This window comes from Sinohyriopsis cumingii, chromosome 5 (assembly GCF_028554795.1).
Source record: "Sinohyriopsis cumingii isolate HCF-2022 chromosome 5, ASM2855479v2, whole genome shotgun sequence".
In the NCBI taxonomy this organism is placed as follows: Eukaryota; Metazoa; Mollusca; class Bivalvia; order Unionida; family Unionidae; genus Sinohyriopsis; species Sinohyriopsis cumingii.
In genome coordinates this window covers 54,626,534-54,634,379 of record NC_142965.1, presented here as the reverse complement: position 1 = coordinate 54,634,379, position 7,846 = coordinate 54,626,534, and positions in this window count along the sequence as shown.

Genomic DNA, 7,846 nt, shown 5'->3' with positions numbered 1-7,846 from the left:
TAAGGGCTTCTTAACCCATAAGCCAGGCGTTGTGTAAGTATTTGAAAATTAGACTTTGTGGTTTTACAGACTTTATTTTCGACCAATTTGCCCAAGTTTGAGTCCAGTTTATCCTCCAGTTATCCTGTTCTACTCTACATTTTAATTGTTTAGTTATGCCTTCACTTATCTATTGGTAAGTGTTCTTTGTGTCTAGTTGCCATGGTTCTATTTTATCCCAATACTTTAATAATATTTCTTTTATATATCTTAATCGTCTTGGTACTTATAGTTTTTTTGTAAGGTTGTTATTCCTATACATATCCGGTCTGTTTCTCATTGTGTAACCAAACCAGTAGATATATAATGCCTCCCAAGCTGTTTTGGGTTCAGCTTGTACCTTTTTTTTTAGTCTATTAATTATATTTGAAACCTTTATAAATAGATGGATGGGGATCTCCAGTCTCCTTCTATTATTTGCTCTGTATAATGTTTCTTTAATAATGTAGTGCATTGTATAACTCCATATGTAGTCTATTATGTCTTTATCGATTTTATTCAGATTTTTATTTTCCAGGTCGATTGATTTAATGGTGTGGTTTATATTTGAGTAAAGATATGTTTTTGCTATTTGTGCACGCTCCATGATGCATAGTGGCGTTAAAGCCCAGATATTTGCATTATCTTTAATCTTTTTGATTAAGTGTTTATAATTCTCTAATTCATTTCTACCTAAGAAAACTCCATGAGCTTTTACTTTATCTCTCAGGAGGTGATGAGGTAAGCCTGGGTGGTTTCCGCGCCAGTTACCTATTTTCAGTATTTCGGATTTTTCATGATTTATTTAGGAACCAGATGCTTTGCTGAAGATTTCAAAATCTTTCTGTAAATAAAAGATTTAGCACCTCTTATAACGTTGGTGCAATCATCAGCATGTTGGAGCATTTAAATTCTTCTTTGAGATTAAGAATTTGAATACCTTTATTTGTGTGTTTTTCGGATTTTGTGGCTTTGAATTTCAATTGCAATTATGTATAATAGCATTGACAGTGGGAATCCTTGCCTCACCGATCTTTGTATATCAAATTACTTCGTGCATTTCCCATTTACCTGTACACGTTAAGTTATTCCCGTGTAGAGGATTTCAGTCCACTTACGGAAATTTGTCCCGAAGCCAAATTTTTCAAGTACGTTTTGTATATAGTTGTGCTCTAATCGGTCAAAAGCTTTTTCTTGATCGAAAAGTACCATGGCACCTTTCGATCCTGTTTCGTTTTTATAATCAATTATTGTTTTTATATTTAAAATGTTACTTTGTATGTCCCTCCCTTTTCTCCCCGCAAGTTTGATTTACATTTTATGATTTTTTTTCTAATCCAGTCTTTACTCTATTGGCTAATATTCTGCTTAAAATTTTGTAATATGTGTTTAAAAGCGAAATTGGCCTCCAGTTGTTAATATTCTCTCTATCACCATTCCCCTTATAAATAATTGTTATGATTTCCTCCCGCATTAATTTTGACATCTGTTTCCCTTTGCTTAAGAAAATATTATTGGATCGGCGTTAGCTCACCGTGGAATTTTTGATAGAATTCCGCGGTAAGACCGTCCTTCCCTGGTGATTTCTTCTTTGTAAATGCAGCAATATTTTTTGATATTTCTTCATCGGAGATGACATCATCACATATGTCTTTATGTTCTGTTGATATCATCTCACATTCGACTTCATTTAGGTAGTTGTCGATTTTGTCAGGATCAATATTTTGTGTTGTATATAGATTTTTATAAAATAAGTAGATACCATTTAGGATATCGGATTTTCATGTATATGTTAAATTTCCAACTCTAATTTTTTAAAAATATTTTTCCCCTCTTTTTCTTAATTCTTCCCGTTTGTATAAGCTACAGGCTTTTAAAAATATATTTCAGTAAATTTCCCTGCCCTGTTTATTTTCTCTTGAGCTTCTTCTTATTAAATTTCTTTTATTTTTTGTGCAATTATTTTCATATCTTCCTCATTTGTTGTGGTACTAACAGCTGCTTCGCTTGGCGCTCAGCATTAAGAGGTTAGTGTTAGGACTGGTCGGCCTGGTGTCAGAATAATGTGACTGGGTGGGACATCATGCTACATGTCTACGGCATGATGCCCCAGTGCTAGACATCACTATAAACTACCGCACTGCTGACATCGTAGCGATATGACTGAAAAATTGTTAAAGCTACATTAAAAATCCAAATCACACACACACACAAATCCTCATTTGTTGTTATACCTAAGGCTATTTTAGTTGGCTTTATCTTTCTTTAGTTTTTCTGCCCTTGTATTAGAATACCGGATTGCTTTCTTTTTTATTGTGTCTTTTAAAAAATCCCACTGTTTATTATGTCCACGGTTCCATCATTTTTAAAAACTTCAATTACATTTATTATATACACAAATTCTGCATCGTTTAAAATTCTGTTGTTTAATTTCCACTGTCCCGAACCCCACTTACACATATTCCCAATTTTTAATTCAATATAAACCATTTTGTGATCAGATAATTTAAAATCAGATATTGCAGCGTTATTATATCTCAATGGATTGAAATTTGTTCCGTAAAATCTATCTGCTTCCCTGTGCATGTTTGAATTCATATTTGTTCGCGTCGAAATAGATTTGATTTCATATATATATATATATATATATATATATATATATATATATATATATATATATATTAAATTTTGTTTGTTAATTAAACCTAACATTTCAGATTTAAAAAGTTTACCATTCACCGTTAAGTCAGTCGTCCCATCAATTTCATCACCTACCCAGTTAAAATACTCTCTCCCCTAAAATCAAATTTTCCACTGAAAAATTTAACAAATAGTTGAATAAGTTTGCAATAAAATCTTTTTTTTACTTCTGTTAGCTGGAAAGTTTACGTTGATTATATGCCTAAGATATATCTTAATATGTGATAAGCGTCCCTTAAATAATTCTCCTACATCCATTAATTACCAACTTAAGCCCTGTTTATTTTTTATTATTATGGCCACCCCTCCTCTGGTGTCTTGATTAATGTCATCAATGTAATCAAGACTCTGGAAAAACTGATTAGAGAACTTCTCTTCGCAGACGATGACGCCCTTGCTGCCCACACGGAAGCTGCCTTACAGCGCGTAACATCCTGTTTTGCAGAAGCTTGCCAGCTCTTTGGTCTTGAGGTCAACCTAAAGAAAACTGAGGTATTTCACCAGCCTGCTCCCAAGGAAGAGTACCGACAACCAAGCATCTTCATTGATCAGACAGAGCTGAACGTAGTCCACCACTTCACCTACCTGGGCTGTGTGATATCCTCTGATGCCAAGATTGGCAACGAAATAGACAACAGATTGTTCAAGGCAAACGGCAGACTCTATACATGAGCCAGGCACAACGCCAGTCTCAAGAGCGATACAAACATTAGCGTGTACAGAGCTGTCGTACTGACTACCCTCCTATATGGCGCCGAATCATGGGTTACCTATAGCCGCCACCTCCACCTCCTTGAACGCTTCCATCAGCGCTGCCTCCGCACCATCCTCAACATCCACTGGAGTGACTTCGTCACCAACACTGAAGTTCTCAAAGAAGCAGGGATCACCAGCGTTGAGGCCACGCTCATGAAGATACAGCTTCGCTGGGCAGGGCACTTGTCCAGGATGGAGGATCATCGCCTGCCAAAGATCGCACTGTATGGTGAGCTGTCAACTGGCACCGTGATAGAGGGGCACCTCGAAAGAGATATAAAGACACCTTGAAAAAGATCCTCACTACCTGTGGCATCGATCACCGCCAATGGGCATAAAAAGCTGCTGACCGTGAAAGCTGGCGACGTACAGTTCACCAGGCCGCTGACACTTTTGAACAAAACATACGGACCCCATCTTGGAGGAAAAACGATAGCGAAGAAAAAATCGGGAACCATCGGCAACACCCACCACAACCCAGACATTCCCTTGCAGCCTCTGTGGACGGGGGTGCCTCTCACATCGCTATTGCTTGTCGAAATTTATGAAGTTTACTCCCTCCATTTTGCCACACTTTACCAGGTGCCGCATCACTTAATAAAAAATGTCCTATTCAAAATTGTGTTAGAATATATAGGTTGTCTAGAGTCAAATTATTCTTATATTTTTGGAAAGCTCTGGTCTATTTCCAAAGCTTCTTTAGATCTCTGAAATTCCTTCTCTGTTATTTCTTTGATGATTGAGTTGGAATCATTTTCATTTTCCAAAACTCTTTCATAGGCTTGTTCACTTCGAGTGGCGCCATGTGACATAGCCCCATGACGTCCTTATCTCGTACTTTCCCCATTAAGGATCCCTGTCCCTCCCTGTTTATATTTTTTAGAGTATTTAAAACTTTCCCTAATTTGAAAAGATAGTTTTAAAGGTACACACAGTGTCTATGTTTAAAATGAATTTTTTATTTATTTTTAGAATTGTTATATTTATTATTATCTTAAAACACATCTAGAGATTCCTGTTGCCTCACGGCCCAGAAAACCTCAGAGTCAGGGAGCGAAATTGGGATCTCCGGTCCGTTTCAAGGTGACATCCATAAGGGGTGCCCTCCGAAGCGCCCCCTCCCTTCTCCTCACCCTCCCCCCAATCCAAAGGCCCCAACAATCTTTAAATGAACCTTAATTTAGTTATTATAATTTATTATTTTTTAATTGTTATGTCTTGGCCACATGCCATCATTGTTTTAGTTATATAATCCGTAATCTTCCTTATTAAATTTTTATCGAAGTTGCCGTCTAAATATAGAATTTAATTTCTTCGGTATTTCTCCTTCTTATAGATTTCCATTATCAACTGAATTCTTTCATTTTTCCTTTCTTCGTACTGTGCTATAGCATGATATTTCGTAAAATTTTGCTTTTTTGCACATGGGGCATTTAATATTTGTTCTAATCATTCTTCTTCGTAGTGCGATTTCTCCAGTTAACCATGCGTTATGTAAGTATTTGAATATTATACTTTGAATCTTGGGTGAGCCGATGTTGGCCCAGTGCCTCCAAACTCTATCCCAATTAACGGAGATATTTTCTTCTTCTACTTTATTTTTTATTCTTAGGATTAAATTTTCCCTTATCCAAATATAAGTTTTCTTTGTTTCAATTTCTCATAGGTCATCAGCATCCCTATATTTACATAAAAGTTCTTTTATATTCCTAAATTTCCTTGGTACTTCCACTTTTTTTTTTACTAACTTATTATTTTTGTATATATTATTTCTATTCCTAATGGTAAAACCAAACCAATAAATATATAACGCTTCCCAAGGAGTTTTCGGTTGGTTATTTAGCTTTTAAATCTATTTAAAATATTGGAACATTTAATTAAAATTGGGCTTGGTAGGGCCAGCCCTCCCCTATTCATGGCCCTATATAGTGTAGATTTTTAACATAATGTGTTTTAAAATTCCAAATATATTTTATAATGTCATTATCAATTGTGTTAAGTTCATTGTTCGCTACATCTGCAGAATTTAAAAGATAATTCATATTAGAATATAAATACGTTTGTGCAACTTGTGTTCGCTCCATTATGCATAATGGCGTAAGTGCCCAGATTTTGATATTTTCATTTATTTTCATTTTTACATTTTTGCAGTTTTCCTTTTCTTCAATTTTTCCAAAAAAATTCCTAGGCTTTAACCCTGTCTATAATTAAGTGTGGTAGTAAACCCGGGTGGTTTCCCCTCCAGTTCCCTAATTTTAGTATCTCAGTTTTGTCATGATTGATTTTTGACCCCGACACTTTTCCGAAAGATTCATATTCCTTTTCCAAGTGTTTAAAGGAATTAGATCTTTAATAAAGTTTGTACAATCATCAGCATGTTGGAGCATTTTAAACTCTTCTTTTAAATTTGGAATTTTGATACCTTCTATTCCTTTGTTGGTTCTGATGTTAATACTTTGAATTTCTGTTGCTATCACATATAATAGCATTGACAGTGGGCAACCTTGCCTCACTGATCTTTCTATGTCAAATGTTTCCGTTACAGCTCCATTGAGCTGTACACTTGCACTTATTTTGTTATACAGGATTTTGGTCCAGTTTAGGAAGTTTGTTCCAAAACCAAATTTTTCTAATACTTTTTGTATGTAGTTATGTTCCAATCTGTCGAAAGCTTTCTCTTGGTCAAAAAGTACCATAACACTTTCTGTACCTGTTTCATTTATAAAATCAATTATAGTTCTTATATTTAAGATATTACTTTGAATGTTTCTACCTTCCCCCCACAAGTTTGATTTATATTTATTATTTTATTCATTCCTTTTTTAACTCTATTTGCTACAATTCTACTTAATATTTTATAGTCTGTATTTAGGAGGGAGATGAGTCTCCAATTTTTAAGTTCTTCCCTGTTGTCCTTCCCTTTGTATATAATTGTTATTAAGCCTTCCCTCGTGGATTTAGACATTGTATCATTTTTAAAAGTATATTATGATATAAACATTCAAGAATCGGCGCTAACTCACTTTGGAATTTTTTGTAGAATTCCGCAGTGAGTCCATCTCTACCTGGGGATTTACCTTTTGCTAGTTCTTTAATGGTGGATATTAATTCTTCATTTGTGATGAAATCGTCACACAGGTTTCTGTGCTATGATGATATCATTTCACATGGTACCCCTTCTAAATAATCTAATATTACCTGTGTTTCTATGTTTTGAGACGTATACAAGTTAGTATAGTATTCTCTTATTTTCCCCATTATTTCTTTTTATCCTTAATTTCTATCACATTATCTTTTAATTTGTCTATTGTTTTCTCTCCTCCTCTCCTCATTTCCTCCCTTTTATACAGACCTTCTGCCCTTTTATAAATTTTGTTAAATTTTCCTGCTCTTATCTCTATACTTTTTCTTTCTTCCTCTGCTATTTGATTCAACCTATCCGTACATGTTTTCCTATTCTCATCTGTTAATGTTTTAATTTTAAGTCTTAGTTTTAATTCGTCTTTTTCCATTTGTTGTATTTTTCTACGCTTCTTTGAGTGATAAATTGCTATTTTTTAACTTTATCTTTTAGTACGTCCCAATCTGATAATATATTACTTATAATGTCCCCTTTTTCATTCTTTATTTTGATTAATTCATTTTTAACTTCTCCCACAAAACCCTCTTCTTCTAGTATTCTATTATTTAGTTTCCAGATCCCTTTCCCCCATTTTTTCCTATTATTTAAATTCATTTCTAAATTTACTAATTTGTGATCTGAAATTTTGAAATAAATAATTTCTGCCTTTTTGTGTATTTTTTCCTCATCTTTAGTAACATAAAATCCAATCTACTAGCCCCCTTATTTTTGTATTCATGTGTCTTTTCTGTATTTAATAAATTTAATCTTCTATATATATCCACTAGATTGTGGTCTTTCAACAGCTTTTCCAGTATTTCCCTTGAACTGTAGTCATTTGTTAATAGTCCCCCTGTTCTGTTTACACTCTCCCCCACCCAGTTAAAATCACCTCCTATAACTAATTGTTCCATTGTGTAGTCATTGATATGTTTACTTAAATTTTTGATGAATTCATGTCTCTTGTATCTGGTGGCTGGACAATATACATTGATTATATGTAATTTATTAAAAAGTATATGTATTGTCCTTCCCTTCAAATCTTGCCCTTCTTCTATTCTTTCCCAACTGAAACCAGTTTAGTTCTTAATAATTGTGGCTACCCCTGCTCGTTTATCATCTTGCTTAAAATTATATAAAATTACAATTACATTCATTTCTTCTTCTATCATGGCTATAAATTCTTTGGTAAAATTATTATGAGTCTCCTGTAAAAGGATTACATCATACTCAATTAAGCTTATTAATTTA